The following is an 18,749-nucleotide window of genomic DNA, read 5'->3' on the forward strand; positions in this document are numbered from 1 at the left end:
AGTATGTCTGCATAAAATGTTACACGTATTTGTGAAGATACAGTATCCACGATTAGACTGTGTTATCATCGTTTTTTCTCTATGTAATAATAGGGTATTTACAATACTGTACAGAGAATGGATTTAAGTGAGAGCAGGAGAAGGATTTCATGTGACCAAGTTTATAGCGTGCAATAAATTTAGCCGTACATCCGCTAAATTTATGGCAGTCAATCTGTTTTACCTACTGCCCCTCTCTTGCACCTCTGTTAGCAGCAAAATTTTGTACTTGATTTATAAAGTAGAAAAGTAAGTTAACGCTGTAAAATTTATAAATTAGAGTTGTAGCAAGTATATAATAATAATCACTTGCCAAATACTTTATGTCAAAATTTGATGAAAAGTGAATCAAAACTTCTTTAACCCGCTAACCACCTACAGCCCATCATGAAAGCTAGAATACCCACTATTGGACGTCAGCGACCAAGTTGAGTGCTGCGTCTCTAACTGATGTACATCGCCATGTGTAAGGAAGGCGAGTGGATTCCATGAATTGTCAGAATAGGAGACGTGATTTCCTTAGAGATGCATTCATCAAGACATAGGTAAGTGTGTTGAAAGGTCAGTTGTGGCAACAGACGTCTCTGTTTTGCATTCCGAAAGAAAGCTACAACACTTAATTATCTAAGAAAATGGCATTTTATTCCATTAAATAGTACAGACATCTCGTACAAATGAAAGTAACTGAACACAGTAAATGTAAAGTGTGAGGTACTGTTAGTGCCGAGACGAGTGTTGGGTGGTGAGAAGCGTGTCCGCGCGGGGCGAACCGCAGCGGCGACAGGCGGTCCGCACCCGGCGGGGGGCCGGCAGCCAGACTCGAACAGAGACTCGGGAGTCGAAAAACAAGGTGTCAACCAACGGAAACTGTTTACAATGTGCAGACTAGCACCATTTTAAAGCTTTGTTACCAAGCAAGACTCATTTGTATCTTTAAGTAAACAATAACAATATCCTTAAACAAATGAGAGATTTTGTAGTTTTCTTATCATAATACTTTCTGTGGACAATATAACGATTCTTCTCGGTGGCTGGCGTTGAAGATGGAAGATTTTATACATATGTATATATATATATTTGAAATTGTTCTTATCAGTATCTCAACATCAGATGTAACATAATTTACAATCATTCTCGTAATGAAGCGATGTTATGCACACATATACAACAGACAGTAGGAACATTTTGCTACACTTTTACTCAAATAAAATTTTGCTTAATTCTTTGTATGTACAAACGCATGTATAAAATACCAAGGGATCAGCAGTTTTTGTAAGGCAAAGTCGAAATGATAATTCACAACATGTTACAGTCTATGAAACTTCACAGTTCTCACATGATTACCAAAGTTGCTACTCAGATACACATTTCAAAAAGCCACGAGGTTAACTTTTTACAAACGAAACACGCCTTTTGCAGTACACAGAACACTAAGATACTTCTAATAGATACACTTCTCTCAAATAAATTGTCTATTCTGTTTCAACAAACAAAAAATAAATTCTTTACTTTAGAGACTACCATAATTTACATATTAAATTACGCTTAGAAGATTAATAAAATAAAGTACTGCTTTGTTAAGGTTGAAAATATTACATCATTTCTTTAAATAATTACCGACATACTCGTTAAACAGAATGTAGCTTTGTTTGCAAAGTTTAATGTTCTGAAGCTGACATAGCTTAAATTGTGTCTTCCTTAGCTTCCATCGAAGCTACGTACATTCAGTGATATGTGGGAGGGTACTCAATTTATTAACACTTTACCTTCTGTTAGAAGCAATACAACAACAATAACAACAAAAAAATCCCTCCTCATTTGTAAAATAACTCATAATGCAAACATTTGGTTATATGCTTACGTCATATCAAACAGCGAGAGATAAATTTTTCAAGTCCATTGTTTAATTTTAGTTAGAGCTACATATTTATCAATTGCAACACACTTCCCCAGTAATTATAACAGAGTCTGCAGAAAGGAAACTGCTGAATCTTCTCCACAGTTAAACAATTATCGACATATGTATGAACCGACTCACTAGTTCACGGCGGTATGTAGTGCAGGAGTCTGTAATACAGGTACATAATGCCTCAAAGGGCATGACATTCGCCATAGTAATGGTGGTCAAATGTTCGCCTTATGTTCCTTTGTTTTTATTTCCATTATAACGGAATTAGTCCTATCATTCGACACATGTGGTAGAAACAGATCCACGTATGTGGAAACTATTCTCTATTTATTGTTCATGAAAGACAGCGAGTACCCGAGCATATTATATTGTTCCATACTTACATAGTTTCTGTGGCAGAAAATGTTGACAAACGTGCGTACCAATTAGAAGTTTTAAATTCATCTGCATTTATTTACAAACGGATAACTTCTTATTTTATTCAACATGCTCCTCATCTTCGAAATTTCTGCAGTATTGGTCAACCGCGCGGCTAGGAGTGATCAAAACCAAGCGATAGTTTCGAGGACTAAGTGCCGCTTACCCCTGGGGACCACCCGGGTCACTCAGCTGATTCTCCATTTGGCACTGTCATAAAAGCAGCCTCAATCGAACAACGATGCTTTGAGTCACAATGCTACTGGTGCCGCTTTGTGCAGTCATTATCCGTGCTTGGTGAGAATAAAGGTGATCATTGAAGGAAATAGTTTTTCTGTGTGTTCTTATTGTCTCGATAAGATTGTTACTATAGTGTTACTAAGTGCACTTGTTTTTAAAAGAGTAGATAACCCAGCTTAATGTATCTCTGTTTCTGGTGTTACAGCGCACATGAAGAGAAACATGCTGTATATGGTCTGTCATATCGGTAGTATTCTGGCAGCTATCGTGGATGATTTGAGTACATCGTCTACCAGTGCTTTAAGAGAGTTGTGTTTTGGTGAAGGAAACAATCAACGTGAAGAGGTTACCATGAGAGACGCCGCGTGTTGACAGGCAACTGGAACTTGTGCGATTTGACGTAAAGGCGTCAGTGGTGTCATTCACGATGCTTGAATTCATATATTTCACTTTCATTCAGCTTATAAAAACTAAACTGAAAATATGCATATTACGTTAATACCTCTGTATACATCATTTTCTAATGCAGAAAATCTAAGAAGATTTTGGCAGTTAGTTTGAGAGGTTCTAGAAACAGGAAGAGGTCCTGATGATAGATCTACCTAACTGAAATGGAGTTCTTCTTGTCTTGAACTTAGCACAGTTAGTTTGGTGAGGAGCACAATGTAAACGGCATATATAGCACGGCTTTCTGAAAGGACTAGGTAGAGTGAAGACATCAAACAACATCACTGAAATCAGATTGTCACTCAATAATGAGAAAGTAGAAGAAATGCAAAAATCTAGTCTATAGTCCTAATTTTAGTAATAAAACTTGCGCATTCGCTAAGAATGAAAATAGAGCTACATTAGTAAATCATGCGGTCCTGGTGATAATCGCCACGAAGAAAGGACCTATGTCAACAACTGTCGACACTTGAACAACAACGTCGTAAAACTGGAAAAGCTATTGTCAATGTATATTATTGTCTACAGCAAAGGTCTTCAAGACGATCTCCTGAAGGATTATTATAAATTACTTATGAGATGAGTGACTAAGTGGATCGTGGTGTCTGTTCAGTGATACTATCTGTGCGCTTTCCTTCTGTGAAACTTACATCTTAATCGTTTCTGAGACTACGAACGACAGTTACCAAAGCAGAGTTAAAAAAAAAAGAGATTTTAACAGGATCAGTACTGCATGACGTAACAGGGTCACAAATTATACAGCGCAGCTTGAAAATCTCTTACTTCATTTACAGAATCGTCATCCCATAAGGTGTGCATATATTTTTCAAATATATATTTTTGCAAGGAAATGGATAATATAATCGTCATGTAGAATTTTTTTATTTTACAGTTCGATACGTTGACTACTACGGAAAACGAGAAACGGATAAAAAGCTCGATAAACAAATAAATGTAATGCCCAGGGGTAAGCAGCACGAAAAATAAGACAAAACATGTGAGCGACATACAACACGACAAAATCCGAAAAAGCCTTCAATCATCTGAGAATGAATTTGTTAAGAGTGCCGCAATAGAAACCGCGCGGTGACAATTGTTTCGAGGAGGCATGGCCCACTACCTGTCTCGCTCGTTTGTGAAAATACCGAAGGCTTCACGCTTTGCGATGTGCCTATTACACTGTTGGGTGCTCGGTGTGGTAAGTGTTGTGGGTTCCTGCCAGCAGCATCATCAACTCGATGGGGGGCCGCTGTGGGGGTGCATCACTTAGACGCAGAGCTCATTCTGGCGGGTGCTGCCCGGTTCCCGGCAGGTCCAGTTGGTCCTCGACGGATGGCGGTGGAACTCCGGCACATGGCGAAAAGGGCTGGGACGGCTACTGGAACAAAACAGATGCGAGCGACAGGTTAGTAGCGTGGCTGTACCTGCAACACGTCATTCACACAGCATACTGAGCGCTACGTACCAGGTGATTCCTATTAACGTTTAAAAACCCCGAAGCGACGTAGGTGACGCAGAGACAAGTAATTTATTGTAAGACACATGGGGTCGCAAATATCGGGAAAAAACCCAAAAATGGATGAGAAGTGTTGACCATGTGACATCACCAAATGACGTACCACGCCCCACGTGCAGCGGCTGGGCTTCGGAGTGACAGGATGATTGAGCGATGCACTACTTGCATTTGAACAAACACTGTAAATTTCGAACACATTTTGTACCTTCGATCTGTTGTAAACGCAGATGCGACATTTATGACTGCTTTATTGATTATCAGAAGATTTTCGACAGAGTAAAACACCACAAGATCGTTGACATTTTAAGAAGCATCGGTTTGGATGATAAAGACCTACATATAATTGTGAACCTGTATTGGAACCAATCGGCTTCTGTGAGGCTTGACAGAGAAAATTCAGAAGACATCGACATTCTACGAGGTGTGAGGCGGGTTGTATATTATCCCCACTGATTTTCAACATCTATTCAGAACACAACTTTAAGGAAGCTCTTTATGAAATGGAGATGGAAGTGCTCTTAAACGGAAAATGTATCAGCAACATCCGATATGCTGACGACACAGTAAGGATAGTCTGCAGTACCTTGTCGGTAGACTTGCACAAAAAAGCTCTGAATATGGTCTAGATGTCAACCCTCAAAAACGAAAACAATGACATCAGTAAAATAGAGTCCCCGCATGTGAGATAGAGCAAGTACATAAATACATGTACCTTAGCACTACAATAAATGACCAGTGGGATCTGTCTGATGAGGTGAGAACTCGATTTGGAAAATCCAGGGCTGTCTTCAATAATATGAGTAACCTTTTCACGAATCATGGCTTTTCAATGACGACGATTATCAGACTTCTACGCTGATACATATTATCCATCCTCTTGTATGGCGTTGAAACATGGACTCTGAGAGAATCGTTGTGTAACCGGCTGGAGGCTTTTGAGATGTGGCTGTACAGGAGAATGTTAAGAATACCGTGGACAGCGCATGTCACAAATGTCGAGGTTCTATGAATAATGAAGAAAGAGAAAGATGTATTGGCCACCGTGAGAGCAAGAAAGATCCAGTACCTGCGATACATCATTCGAAACAACAGCAGATACCATCTCCTTTCTGCAAGGAAAAATACCAGGGAAGTGAAGCGTTGGCCGGAGAAGATTATACTGACTTAATACACCAGAACATGGACCTTTAGAGCATCTACAGAGCTATTTAGAGCTGCAAGTGACAGGAAAAGCACTGTCAAGATGGTTGCCAACATCCGTAACGGATAGGAACGAGAAGAAGAAGAAAAAGTAAACGCAGAAGTTATAAAATTTTTCTCAGCGCTGTAACCCAGCAAAAGCTGTCCTCATTTTGTGTTTCTTCCTATTTGTCCCTGTTTTGTTTACAGACATTATTTAGTAAAGAATACGCACATTTACTAGTAACGGCGCAGTTCGTAAGTGTAAATCAATGTAAATACATACTTGTTTAACGCAGTGATAAAGTATTGGCTGTCGGACGGAAGACACTACCCCTGAGTCCCGCGTGCCAAGGCCGTACTTGTACGCCTGGACCCAGACCGACGTGAACGCTCGACTGGCGTTGGGATGGCGCCACACAGCGATAGGTCCAACAGCTGCACGTACGACCATGTACGTTATTTGGTGACGTCACTTGTTCAGCATTTGTCACCCACTTTTGGGGCATTTCCCAACATTTGGGACCTCATGTGCCCTATATTAATCACTTGCTTCAGCGTCATCTACACCGCTTCGGAGGTTTTTAAACGATAATACAAGTCACCCCATATACATATGCATTATACTGCTGCGCGGACTGTTGTAGAAGGTGCATTAGGGCATAAAATATCATAAAGTTACGGAAAATGACTGCTTTAGTACTTATGTTTTACCTTCCAAACATCTCGGTTTTTTGAGAAGTTCAGGCGGGTAGCTACGCATTTTTAGTTGTCTCTCGGTGAATGAAGCCCACTTAAAGTTTCCATTGTTTCCCCAGCGAAATTATTATACAGTCACCGGTAATATCCTGCTTCGTGTACTCCTCACGTTCGCTGCTGGTCCAACCCCACGAAGTTAAGCTGCATTGTGTTACCAGTCTTCAGAACGTTTCGTAATACGTAATTCTAACACTAATTCCAATTCCCATTATCACACAGCAATGAGCTGATTCATGCAATCTAGGTTACACCCCGTTGAACCTACATTATAGTTCGTAATTACTATTATCTTCTCGAAGATGTCGTACGTCTATGCAACTACATTAAATGCTATTTGGTTTTACCTTATACGCGTTCCGCATCCTTTTACTGCCGAATTATCATCATTGGCCTGTACAAAATACTCGGAAATGCATTATGTAATGTTTCAAAGTACATTATATCACAGTGTTTTCTTCATTCTCCTATAGTTACACAAGTAAGCTGCTTTTGTAGCGTTAACATGCTGTTTCGTTCTACTTACGATTTTCTAAGAGCTTATCATCATATCTTGTTTCCATGTTTTATTATTAATCTCCAAAAAGTACCTGAACCTTACGAAACCTGCTCCAGAAAGATGTTTCTTAAAGTTGAAAATAACGAAAAAACTGTAATACATTTAAAAAAATCGCAAAACCAGTAGGGAGCTGTGGACCTAAACGAAAGGTGGATGGCGTATTTCTACATCTGAAAGAGGATGTCTCCTCAAATTTCGTACCAGTCGCATGAGAGTGTCGTTTACAGTGGATTGCCACGACTAGGTCGCGAATGTGAGTAGAAATGCATAAGATACCATAGGATGAACATGTAGTAAAGCAACCTAACGTCAGCCAGGGCGCTGGGAAGCAGGACAGGTTGCGTTTCTGTGGCAAGGGACACTGGAGCTACGTGACCAGCTACGACAGAATGTTCTGGAAGGACTACAGCACACAGGAGACGCCCGTGATCGCTGGGGGTTGCATCAGACGAGCCTTTATAAGCAGGGCAGCTGGTTCTGCTGGGAGATTCCTTCGACAGTTGCGTCAGACGCTGGATCTGAGTTACTCTGCCCTCGGGGCGGGACTTAGCTTCTCTAGGCCCTTAGCTGCACACGGGTGCATGCAGGATTGCACAACTTACATTCAATGTGTTGATGCCTCTTAGGGTTCGACAGTGGTCTCATTCTACCTCGTGTTTTGTCTCAGTTATTTCATCAGAAGTATACGTCCCTTATCCCGCCGAGTTGTCTTATGTGTAAAGAATTTCCAGCTTGATTTCCAGCACCAGGACTTTTAGTTGGACGAGCCACCTCATTACTGGATTTAGCGTCTAGCTCCCATCCTGCTCTGCTCACAGGAAACTACAGACGCGACAGGATGCAAATCAGGTTTGCTTTAAATACATGCTGCAACGGTCGTGAGCGTTATTTACCTCTTAAATTGGGCGTGCTGAGTTGATGTTAGTCAAGAATGTCTATGAGGTGACAAAGGCGCCATTGTCAGCACCTCACTAAGTTTTAACGAGGACATGTACTAAGGCTACGAGAAACTGGATGTTCCTAATGCGATACTCGAGAAAAAATTGGCAGTAATGTAGCCATTGTACATGACTGCTGACAGTACCGGTGATCATGAGAACGTACAGTCACAATACGATCGGGCACAGGACGGCCACTTGCCACTACCAAGAGGAAAGACCATCGTCTTCGGTGTATGACTCTGGTGCATCATACTGCATCTACAGGAGCAATCAGAGCAGCAGTTGGCACCACACTGACACAACGAACTGTTACGTATCAGTTACTTCAAGATCAGCTCTGACCCAGACGCCCTGTAGCGTGCATTCAACTGACCCCAACCAGCGCCATTTGCCACTTCAGTGGTGTCAAGCGATAGCTATTTGGAGGAGGAAGTGGAAGTCTGTTGTGTTTTTTGATGAACACTAACTGAGCCTCGGTGCCAGTGATGGCCGTGTTGTTGGTTCGAAGGAGGCCATTTGAGGGACTGCAACCTACCTGTCTCCGAGCTAGAGTCACTGGCTCTGAGCACTATGGGACTTAACTTCTGAGGCCATCAGTGCCCTAGAACTTAGAACTACTAAACCTAACTAACGTAAGGACGACACACACATCCATGCCCGAGGTAGGATTCGAACCTGCGACCGTAGCGGTCGCGCGGTTCCAGACTGCAGCGACTAGAACCGCTCGGCCACTCTGGCCGGCTAGACTCACTTGTTCCACACCTAGAGTTACAGTCTGTGGTGCGATTTTGTATGACAGCAGGAGCGCTCTTGTGGTTATTCCACGCTCCCTGACAGCAGACTTGGACGTCATTCTGGTGATCAGACCCGTTGTATAGACATTCATGAACAGCATTCCAGGGGATGTTTTGCTAAAGGGTAACGCTGGCCCACATATCAATGTTGCAACCCAACATGCTCTACAGAGTGTCGACATGTTGCCTTCGCCTGATCGAACACCAGATTTATCTCCAATTGAGCACATGTGGTACAATACTGGATGACAACTCTAGCGTGATCCACAAACAGCATTAAAAGTACCTGTATTGACCGACCAAATGCAACAGTCACGGAACTCCGTCACACAAACTGACATCCGGCACCTCTTCAACACAATCCATGCACATCTGTATGCCTGCATTCACCATTCTGGTGGTTACACCACATTTGCAATGGCTTATCTCACGCTGACATTAAACTATGGGCAGATGTAGGGCAAAATTGCGAAAAAATTCGAATTATTTTTAACTGCGTAATTTGTTAAGTTGGTTCTTTAAAAATAACTTCGAAAAGTTTCATAGTCTAATCCTGACTAGAAACAAGTTTAAAAAAATGTTTGCGTCTGCCACGCCCTCTCTTTTATGCTTGCTGTGATCCTCACCTTCTCCGCGCCAGAAACGTTTTACGCATTAATTTTTCGTACGTAAAATCGAAAAGAACTGTAGATGAGTCAAAAAGGCTGTGAGAATGATTATCTTTCCTTATTCCTTTGTTTACAACGTTTTTCTCAAATAATACTTTCTATAAATTTATTTCAGGTTTAGTTTTGCATATATCAACCTTTTTTGCTCGAAATGAGTCGTAAGAGTGGAAAAGCTATCAGAGATAACTTATATAGTGTGAAAACAATACAGCAATCTTTGTGGGCAATATTCTTTCGCAAAATTTCCACCGACGGTAACCTCAACATTCCCTTCGTGACAGATCGTGATGCAAACATCTTCATGCACAAGACAGTGGAAAGTCGTACACCCACACATATGGTTTGCCATTTGGTGTTTTGGATGTTATAAAACCAACTCTCAGACACCAAACCAATCCTGAACAGCTGAAAAAGTGTGTACGTGAGAAAACAAAGAAATCAAATGAAGGCTACAGTCACCTTATATTGATGCGTCGTCCAAAAACAGTATTTGTATCGTCCATTGTTGTGAAGATAGCTGCATGTGATACGTGACTAGTGTTCAATAGTGGAAATGTAGGTAGGGTTAAGTGCCTGGAGAAACAAATCTTCTATTCAGGTCCATTCACACAGAGAATACTCAAAAACATTTATGAAACGCGACTCGACAAAGTTCAGGCAGCAGAAGAAAACATGCAGACGTTTGCTAGGCAGAGGACTCAGGGGATGAGATATGCTTTATTAGCGTCTTATGTAGATGTAAACTGTGAAATCGCAGTTTTATTGTCGATTAGTTTACGAGAAACGTACGTTATAGGAACAATGGTAATTAAAAATTCAGATCCTGATAAATTGTATGTCGATGGCATTTTCAAACCAACATTGCACAGAATATCAAGCATTGTATTGGACATAATAGTCTCAAGTTCTATCATTTTATCTATAATATTTATGAATATGTATGAGTTTAAGCACGACAGTGTATTTTGCCTTACGTCCGTCCTTAAACATGTTACCTAGACAAATGTATTCCCAAAATGTCATTACTCTGCATTAATTACATATTCATGTTGGTCTCTCCATCCGTCAGTGTATGTTTCGAAACACTACATAGCCCATTTATTGCACACAAACAATATCATGCATTAAGTCACATTGACGATGGTTTGAAAATAAAGGAAGACGAAACGTGTTTGGGGTAAAATCAAACAGCCTTTTATTTAGCTGCATAGACGAACCACATCCACTCAGTGTTCTCAGATATGAGAATGTCAACTGGTAACTCACTGAAAGTAGAGTCTCAGGCTTTGGAATTTATATGTTTTATGAAGCGCAATGCGTCAAATTGTATTTACCCCAAGACGATAGTCTTAATTAACTGACATCACATTCCTAGATTTTTCAGTACAAACGTCTACATGAACAACTAAGTCAGTTGCTAGAAATCGTATGCTAAAAAAGTATTATCAATCAAATTGTTAATATGTAACATGAAAAAGTGTAAAACTAGCAGTTACCTTGGGTACAACAAAAATCACAACCATCACGGGAAAGGCTACTGAACAACACACTCCAATCTGTTATGAAGTACATGCAACAAGCAGCATATTAGACAAGAAGGAAGAGTGTTGCTGCAGGGAAACGTTTTACACATTATACTGAGTTCCTACTGCTTTAAAAGTGCTCACATAAGGTCAGAAGGAAAAATGAACGAATAACAGTTGAGGCACGTCGACACATCACTGACAGGAGCGAGGGAAAAAACAATGATATTCAGTTAGAAAGTACAGTTTATATGCAGACCGAAGCAAACGTGTTTACCAACGGAAATTTTCGAAAAGTTAAATTGGTATTGTATATGGTGTACTGAAAAGTTATTACAAACTTTAATCGCGCCTGTCTTGAGAAAGAAATTATGGGTATGAACCCACGTATGTAAACGTCATCTAACAGTCCGTCAAAAATTATAAGTTACAACGCCTGCTACTAGGCTTTCTCTTGGGCAGCAAACGTGATTTCGTACAAGTACGCTCCGTTGAGAGACATTCACACGTTTGACTCCATCTAACGTTATGAACGAGGGCCGATTCCTTGTGAGAAGTTCCGCTTACTGTCCGTTGGCGTACGGACTCAAGGATGGCCGAGCAGCCGTCATTGACTGCTGTCGTTTCGACGTTCTGTCGCGGTTGGATGACATATCGAGATACGGCTTCCTATACGCAAACTGTTCAAATCATTATCTGCAATTTTTCAACTTTGTCAGTATCGTTGTGTTACTCCGCTCAGAAAGTTAAATTTTTTGTGTCTGAAATGGACAACAGAAACAAAAATATAAACAACAGGATGTAAATTCGGAAACAGTTTGTTAACATCACTTGGTCAGGAAACTGGTAATAGAAATACAGTAGGTAGCTGAGAAGAATGCCTGCGGGAGACTTACCTTATTGTGTTAAAATTTTAACATGAGATTACGCCTTTTAATTAGTAGATTTAAACAGCATTTTAAATATTTATATTAGGTCAATAATTACGAGAAACACTGGAAATCAGAATTTTTGTTGCCACTAGCAACTCTTAACTAGGCAAATTGTAGCTGACTTTGCGGATAGCGATTTAGATGTATGTACTGTAAATCTTGCATTTTGTTCTTCGGCATCTATGGTCTCACTTTTACTTTTGTTTATTATTTAAAGGGGAAAATACCATGGAAATATGCACACATACATCTTATACATGTTAAAAACAATAAACATATTAAAATATCCTATAACTGATAATGTTTTAACTGGATAAAGCGGAACGTGTACCGCAACAAAAAGTGTGTTTCAGTAGGTGGACGCACAGTACCAGTATTATGTCGTGTGCACACAATGTTATAGCCAGTACAAATGTGCAGGGCCTTAGGACAAAACTTGATACATTATAATTGTTTTTTCAGAAAGTGACACTCGTTGTGTTATGTAAGTGTGAACACTGTCTAGCCCAACCAGAAACAGAATACTATGGACATAATGACTGTCTGGAAATTGTGAATTAATGGTGTAGAGAAACTTCTATCCGTGGTGATGTGTCTGCGTAAGCAAAAAGTAAGCTCAGTTCCAAAAAAAGTGCCACTAATAATTGCTTTATGGACTTTGATACAGAAGTGACTGCTTTGGGGCTCTCAGATGCTAACTGAATTATTGTTCTCGTGTACCGTTCGCAAAATGGCAATTTTGAAATCTGCATCAGCAACCTGGAAGGCTATCCATGACAGCTAGTGCGCTTAGGAGCAAAAATTACCTTACTGGACACTACACTATCCTTATCGAGGAAGATAGTGACGAAAAGAGAACTGTTATGAACTTACTAAGCAGCTACGGACTACTTGTGTTAAGTTATCTGCCAACAAGAGACGATGTCTGTCTTGTTACTATTGCCACAAAGATAAACAGTTGTCACAAACAAAATAGCTGCGACTACAAAGTAAGTGTGACTGGCCCCATGCTTGCAGATCACAGTCCAGTAATCATCAAACTGTGGACAAAGTCAGTACGTACACAACAAATTCCTAGCTGGCACTCAAATGATATCTTCAAAAGAAGGGTAACTGCAAAGATGATAATTTAAAAACTGCTGTGTCTTCTAGAGATTGGCGTCAAATTCTGAAGAATTGGCCCCAAATGATACATTCAGTTCCGCGTTCCCGACTCTTCAAGCCAAATATAATGAATATTTTCAGCTACAACTGCCAAACCGAAATAAACACGAAAAACTGCCAAAGCAAGGAGCTAATGTACCTCTACATTAGCTAAAATAAAATGCGTTATACAACTACTGAATGATAAAGTCAAATCCACCGAAGCTATTCGTATTCAGGATAAACTATAATGCAATTGAAACTTCCTGGCAGATTAAAACTGTGTGCTCGACCGAGACTCGAACTCGGGACCTTTGCCTTTCGCGGGCAAGTGCTCTACCATCTGAGCTACCGAAGCACGACTCACACCCGGTACTCACTCCTTTACTTCTGCCAGTATCCGTCTCCTACCTTCCAAACTTTACTGAAGCTCTCCTGCGAAACATGCAGAACTAGCACTCCTGAAAGAAAGGATATTGTGGAGACATGGCTTAGCCACAGCGTGGGGGATGTTTCCAGAATGAGATTTTCACTCTGCAGCGGAGTGTGCGCTGATATGAAACAGGAAGTTTCATATCAGCGCACACTCCGCTGCAGAGTGAAAATCTCATTCTATAATGCAATTATTTAGAGGCCAAAAGGATGTACATAAAAGAAATAGATAAAGAAAAATTAAAGCAATGCCATTTTTATTGAAGAAGCTCACAACCTTTGCAATATAGCGATGAATTTGGTTAATGGACACAGGTACAAAACTTGCTTCTTGTGCTAATTCTTGCAGTTCAGATGATTTTAATGAGTATTTTATAAACATAATGAAAATCAAAGTAGGTGAAATTTCTACCTTAGGCGACCATCCTGCAGCTACTGTTATTTTGGAAATAAATGCAGCATGGTAGTGTAAAAGGGAGAGTGTCCAAAAACATAATACAAATGGTAAAAAACTACAAACACCCAGGAAGCACTGATATATATGGTATATCCTGTACTATATTAAAAACTATAATCTGTGAAATTGCTCATCAGACACAGTAGTAATAAATAAATGCCTTCATGCCTGGGAATTTCCAGACTTTCGGAAAGTAGCACGCACAGTACTAGTTTACAAAAGAGACAATCAGCATGAAGTGTCAAGCTAGTGGTTTATGTCTGTAAAACCAGTGATAGCTAATGAGATGGAGCCCATAATGAAAGATCAGGTGTAAAGCTATTTTGAAGGAAATAACGTCTTTTATAATACGCACTACAGCTTCCAGAAGGGCAAGTAAACTACAGCAGCATCATTTCATCTAGTTAGAAGTATAAGTCAAGATTTTGAAGTCAAGGAACCTGTAGCACTGGAACCGTGTGACCTTAGTAAGGCAGTTTATGGTCCTACCCAGCAACATAAAACCATATGGTATTGGGGGGAGAAGTTTTAAAAACTGCCTAAGTAACAGAGGGCAGATTGTATCAGTGCAAGGAGCAGACTCGGATAAAATGAAGTTAAAACACTGTGTGCCACAAGAAACAGTAATAGGGCCTCTGATTTTTCTTAATTTTCGTTACTGACATCGGCTCAAACGGACACATCTTGCAGTTTGCAGAAAATACAACTCTTTTTCTCGAAAGGGCAGAATTTAGTTCACGTTATTCAACAAGCAGAAGTCCTATTCAGTAATGCAAAGACCTGGTTTATCAAGAGCAATATGTAAATTAATGAAGAAAAAACACACAGGATGATATTCAGCCTCAGTATTACTGGAGCACTGCGTGACACAGCAGCTGTTAAAGCTTCTGGGCTTATCCATTGATACCAAGTTAAAATGGCAACAGCAAACTTAATATGTATGCTCCAAACTCTCAAGAGTTCTATACCTCGAAAGGAAATCAAGAAGTGTGGTAACACAACAGTATCATCAGTTATGGGCTGTTACTGTGGGGCCGCGAATGTGGTTTTACTACAAAAGAAAGCTATGAGGACAATTACCTCAAGCCAAAATCATTGTAAACCAATTGTTTCCAGGTTGGGAGTTTGACTGTTTTCAGGCAAAATACATTTTCAGTTGCCACGTCCACACAGAGACAAACCGTGAGACCTACAGAAAGAGAAATGAAGTCCATCAATACGGCACTCAATACAAAGACAGCATTAAAGGCAAGATGTCACTTAACTAAGACACAGAACAGCCTCCCGATAGTGGCCCCAAAATTATTCAGTGCTCTGCGCTAGGATGTTCAGCCATTACCATTCGAACAATTTAAAACTAAAATTTTGTGTATACTGAAAGGTTAGCCTTTGTACAGCATTGATGAATAATTTTCTGGTGATAGAACCTTGTCTACCAGCGCTGCAACTCAGTGTCAGTGAAAATAGTTGTACTAGACTGTGTTCTAATACTGATTGTCTTGCATATTGTAATATATTTCTTAATTTTAGGTTCTGTAGTATCCATTCAATATCATAGTAAAAATTGCTATACTGTATTCGTTTTATTGTAGCATTGTAATAGTAAACTTGACACTGTCTGTCTAACCATCGCTAGTGAATGACGTATAACCGGTAATAAACGTTGTACTAAAGTAACAAGAGGCGAAATAGGCTGATATAAATTCTGAATTATAAGTGAAGTGAAGAGGTTTAGTGATTTAGTACGTTTATGTCATTCTTGTTTCCTCAGATCGATCACAGTTGCAATACTGACTTAACTGTTTCCATGGAAATGTTTATAAAAGAGCGCATACTGTTCTGTCTAGACTGCACGAACCGGCTCGCAGCCATACCCCTTCCGCGCACATTCTTCCCAGCTGTGGAGTGTAGCAGAAACTACCATAGTGAAGTTTATTATATATCTGGTAACCAGACAATCATCTCACTGGATTTAATTTAAGAAGATTATTTTGTCCTCCCTGCCTGCTGCTGTGGTTAAATCTCCTATTATTTTAAAATCATGTCAACAACGAAGCACTAGACCAAGGCTCTTACACTGTTTGACGCTAGTAACAAGCATCTGTTGCTGACCTGCAGGGGTTTCAAGATATTACGTGTATATGTTGTTTGATACATCTGAAAGCTATGATTCGGATCATTTTTAACTGATGGCCCATGCAGTTTTGTTTGTGCTGTTTATGGGGTAGGCTGGGGTGCGAGTAGATTTTGGAACTGTTATTCATGAATTTGTTTCAGTAACATAACAATCAAATTACAAAACTGACTTGAAACCTTTATGTAACCCTTAAAATTGTATTGAGTATTTCTTAGCAAAGGACGAAAGGCCATCGCGCAGTGAGAGGGTAGCTGGTGGGAGCTCTGAACGCTACAGCATCCAAACTAAAAGGAAAGTTCAAAAACTGCTTTGAAACTGAGGATACTTACTGTCTAACGTAGTACGTAGGGAAATTTAAAAAATGGTGTTTAACAAAATGGTGCCACTATAAATAAATATGTTTTTAACATAAAATTCGTTATAGTAACGCGCATTAAAATCGAAATTAAAATATATCGCAAAAATCACACGTACTACAGTAGAAGACAAGACTCACAAATTGCACTAAGGCATAATGTAATTGCAGGTATGTTTCATGAGTTATAGCTTGAGCTGGCGTGAAAATTGTTGTTTTGAAAAAAGAACTACACTTGGTCTTTTTTTCGCCGATATCGAAACACTCTCATTTTGACGAAATTATATCCACTAACAGGATTCCGCAGACCAATCTAAGCGCTTTTCGCACGATTAGGATTGCTTTTCGATCCTTTTCCACCCCAATAAATACGTTTTTTTGGGACTTTCAGGTACTCAAGTTTTACTTCATATAAAAAATTAGCGAAATGACAAGGTAAGCAGATGCTTGAGAAACACTTTCTTTCAGATTGTTTACCATAAACAAATCATGTTACCGACAGGTATCTTATAGAGTATATTATTTCTGTTGATATTAAACTTTATATGAATGAATGTTAAAACAAACCCTCTAAGGAACATTTTAAGTCAATAAAAAGCTGTAGACTGGTTTTGTCCAAACGACAAGCATTTGGATTGACCTTCCTTCAGGGATAGCACCCTTCACCATTAATGGTTAATTCATCCTTCATAAGATCAGTACATTAGCTGCTTGGCACGTCAGTTTCAAACTATTTTCTTAAAGTAACCAACAAATCACGCACGCTGCTTATGTTAATGAATTATGGAAATACCGAACCACAGCTTACTGTGTCGTAGGATAATTCCAACTACAGTGAACTACGGATCTCTCTAAATGGAAAATTCACTTTCTGCCTCAGTTAGCTTTCAGCAACCACAGCCAGTGCAGTTAGGATTTTCATTTGTTATATATATATATATATATATATATATATATATATATATATATATATATATATATATATATATATATATATATGTTCATTTGTAATTTTATAACTTCTGGAATGGGTTATAATGTGTTTTGCAACATTTGTGTGATATTAAAACTGTTTTTACAGTGTCCTACCCTGTCAATATACACAGTGGTTCGTCAAGAATGGCACAACCTGCTCAAAAATATATTATCAAAAGAGTAAACTTAATGTTTCTTCTCGAAATTTATGAACATTGATATAGCTTTCTGTTTGACTATAATGTAGGATTAATATATCTTTCGTTACGATTGGTATCTCCGATTTTGAAATTCCACTACCTTTTTTTCAGAACTAATTTCCATCAACAGTAAGTGTGGACATTTTCTGATAAGTTTTCTGTCTATTTTAACATGAAGGAGTTTTGCGGAAATAATCGATGAACGTTCTGCACTGAATCATAACCACAAATTATGTTACTGGAGAATGTCTGACTATATGATGCATCACTAGCAAGGGAGAAAGCAGGGCTATAACATTCCGTCCACGACAAGGTATTTAGAGACGGAACACAGTTCCAGCGTAGATCAGGGAGCAGCAGGAATTTGACCTCTGCTTAAAAGGAAAACTTTTTTCATTGTCTTTAAATGATGCAAGGAGCACACGGGAGACCCAAATCACAAGGGCGGGTTAGAGGTTTAACCGTGACCTTCGCGAATGAAAATTAATGAAGCCCCTTCTTCTCAACTGTGCAGTTTCTCTCACGACGAGTGGTGCCTGGTAATATAGATCCATAACTAACCTTCTGTTTCTCACAAAACATGTATTAAGCCGAAGAGGTTGAAAAAATCAGCCAACCAGTTACAAAATAAAGTTTTATTAGCCCTTGACCTTGGTTTCAATAATCGTAAAAACATCTTCTTCAGAAGGAGTGGGCTTTGTTATATTGTCTCTGGCATGGTGTATACTTAAGTTATGCAATTATTCTCCCCCTTGACTCCTGTTGTTATTCTGACAAGAGCCTTAGCAGAGGACGAATAATTAAGACATTTGTTCTGTCGTACGCTGAATGTCATCTGGCTGCTGTCTTAAGCCATAGCAAGTGGTGTCTTTGCTTTTCATATCAATCTTATAGATGTCAAGAACATCTGCGCTTCAGCTAATGTAATTTACCACTATGTGATGCAACAAGGTCCACTACTTCTGAAAGAGGTATTTTTAGAAATATCGAAACGTAGGTCAAAAGCTAATAAACCTTTGTGTAGCACCTGGTTAGCTGATTTTTTCAACCTCTTCAATTTATGCAGTTGCTAATGTGCAGCCAGGTTGAAGATTTTGAAATAAATTAAGCCTTTGGGATCACATAACACC

The 18,749-nt window shown here is 39.5% G+C and overlaps 1 protein-coding gene across 4 annotated transcripts in view; it reads right to left on the reverse strand.

Annotated features, from left to right (window-relative positions):
- Positions 1-661: 661 nt before the first annotated feature.
- LOC126335497 (acetylcholinesterase-like) overlaps positions 662-18,749 on the reverse strand; it is a 2,358,475-nt gene continuing 2,340,387 nt past the window's right edge. For 3 of the 4 annotated variants that reach the window (XM_049998832.1, XM_049998831.1, XM_049998834.1), the window contains one exon: positions 662-4,430. The gene's annotated coding sequence lies outside the window, so the exon portion shown is untranslated. The remainder of the gene's footprint in view (positions 4,431-18,749) is intronic. The other variant, XM_049998833.1, reaches the window with a different exon arrangement.

Source organism: Schistocerca gregaria, chromosome 2 (genome assembly GCF_023897955.1).
Source record: "Schistocerca gregaria isolate iqSchGreg1 chromosome 2, iqSchGreg1.2, whole genome shotgun sequence".
NCBI lineage: Eukaryota > Metazoa > Arthropoda > Insecta > Orthoptera > Acrididae > Schistocerca > Schistocerca gregaria.